Genomic DNA, 2,551 nt, shown 5'->3' with positions numbered 1-2,551 from the left:
TGTAAAAATGTGTGTTCTTCCTTATCGCTATAAAATATTTGCAAAAAAAACAGGGTCGAAAAAATATTTAAAAGAAAAAATATTTGATTTTTTTGTTGTATGCTCTATTTAAAAAAAAATGGCTCAATTTTTGGTACAATCTTAGTAAGGGTCTCATATGCGGGATGTAGAGATAAATATGTCTGACATAGCATGAAGAACGAAGTCTGACAGACCATCTTCAAGAATGATAATTTGGTAATTTTATAAATCTTCAAGCTCAACAAGTGTTCAGCTCATCTCATTCAAGGATGAGCTGAGCTCAACTCAGCTAAACACAAACACGAGCTGAACCATAAGCTCAATGCACTAGTAAACAAGTTGAGCTCAAACATGCCCTGATCGGTTAGTTTACCAGCCGTCTCCATGCCACTAGCCCCCCCTCCCATAAGACGTATCAGGATAGATGATTCAAGTTTGTTTCTACTTTTTGTGGCTGTGAAAAGTCACAACATAGAGGGATACATTTTCCTTGCCATGTTTGCATTTTCCCATCTACTTGATCCTCAACCTTGGCCCAAAGGTTAACAGGGGACTTACCATCGATTATGTAAAACCCCAGACGGTCCATGGGCAAAGAGGAACTTCTACAACCAAACGTGCTCCACCAAAGTAATAAGCTCCAGGTTGAGAATTGAGCCGAGAGAGATTACATTCACCTTCATCAATGAATAGGCCTGAGATTCTTTCAAATTCACTGAGCAACATTACCGTCTGCATAATCTGCCGTCAGCACATCATTTGTGAATAGGGATGGCAGTGGACCGGGGAGAAATGGAGCCTCGCCCCACCTCGCCCCATTTAGACTGGGAATGAAGGACATGAAATGGGGATGGAGGTTAAAATTAAAACTTGTGCGGGGATGGAGGCGGGGATGGACTTACGCTTTCTCCCACCCCGCCCCATCCCATTCCGATCCCTGCCTTGCCCCCACCCTGTCCCAAATCCTTCTTTAGGGATGGCAATGGACCGAGGAAAAATGAGGCCCTGTCCTGCCTCGCTCGAGGATGGATGACATGAAATAGGGATGGAGGCAGGGATGATAGTTAAAATCCAAACCCTTGCGAGAATGAAAGCAAGGATGGAGGGCAGGATTTTGAGACGACCTTGTCCCCTACATCCACCCCAGTCCACTGGGAAGCAGATCAGGTCATGCTGAACATGAGCGTTTTTGCTCATGCCGACATCGTGGCCGTCTGTTTGCATTTTGGATGAATGACACATGGTTTTGTTGACTTTTGAGCTTTTTAAAATGCAAATCGGATGGCCACGATGTCGGCATGAGCAAAAATGTTCATGTTCAGCATGACCTGATCTGCTTCCAGTCCACTGCCATCCCTAGCAGTGAACTGCTACATGAAAAAGTTATCAAGGGCTGAAATACCAAGATCAACACTATTGAAAATAGAGTGGTTTTACGTATTTTATTTTGTTTTGAAGACGAGGAACCCTTGTGGAAGGAAGGGAAAACCTCGGGTGGGGCCCCACGACCATCCTGCCTTTACGTGGCCCACTTCTAGAGTGGTTTCAAGTGTTACAATACCAAAAGCAAATAAATTAAATTCACATTTATGCATTTAATTATAATGAATGCAAATTTTAAAGAGAAGAAAAAAGGGCGTTTAAGTCTGTTGGATAAAAAAATTAAGTATAGTTTTAATGTGCTAGGACTCGGGAAACAAACTTAACATGTTGTCTAGACTTGAACACTATTCAAGGAATGTTGAATTCGATGTTTTCTCCAATCAAATCAGACTCAATCAGCCAATTCAAATCGAAATGACCTTTTTTTTATTGGATGCTGGGGCTGAAATAGATTACATGTGTAATGTCTAGAATTTTTATGATTTTTTATTTATTTATTTTGTTCTTTTAATAGACCAACTAAAAAATTATTCAATTCAATCCAAACCGATTCAAACTTTTTTTTTTAGAACAATTGATTCTATCTAAGAACTGGTTATGATAACATTGGTTGAATCTAAGATTAAAACATAAATAATTGTGACACAGACTCCAAAACAAACTTGGTATGCACCTTAAACGGTAAATAATAAAAATAAACAAGTAAAGATCATATCGTTTTAATGAGTTCATATTTATCGTTAAAGAATAGAACATAAACTCGGGGGGAAAAGAAGAAAAATTAAAAGAAAGGGGCATTCCGAGAATTGAACTCGGGACCTCTCGCACCCTAAGCGAGAATCATACCACTAGACCAAATGCCCTTGTTGTTGAAATGGGTTCTATTTTAGATTATGAATAACATTCATCCACCCCCCATATACTGCCTCCATGCCTATCACTGACAGGAGAGACGACGGATTCAGCTAAGAACCAAGAAGACCAAACAAGAATTGTGTCTCCTCCATCTTTTACCTTTTTCTCTTATTGTTTGTACTCCACAACCCATGATTTGTTCTTCAATCATCTCATTTCTACCCACATATGGAATTGTCATAAAATTCCGGAAAATGAGAGGGATTGGTTTCTACTTGTTAGTTCAGACCAA

The 2,551-nt window shown here is 39.7% G+C and overlaps 1 non-coding gene across 1 annotated transcript; it reads right to left on the bottom strand.

The window, feature by feature from the left end:
• Positions 1–2,195: 2,195 nt before the first annotated feature.
• TRNAP-AGG (transfer RNA proline (anticodon AGG)) lies at positions 2,196–2,267 on the bottom strand. Its single transcript has one exon. It is a non-coding gene; the product is annotated as a tRNA-Pro (tRNA).
• Between the last annotated feature and the right edge of the window lie 284 nt (positions 2,268–2,551).

This window comes from Nuphar pumila, chromosome 1, assembly GCF_984573655.1.
Source record: "Nuphar pumila chromosome 1, dmNupPumi1.hap1.1, whole genome shotgun sequence".
Classification (NCBI taxonomy): domain Eukaryota; kingdom Viridiplantae; phylum Streptophyta; class Magnoliopsida; order Nymphaeales; family Nymphaeaceae; genus Nuphar; species Nuphar pumila.
The sequence above is the reverse complement of the archived record's forward strand: the minus strand, read 5'-3'. Positions and strand labels throughout refer to the sequence as shown.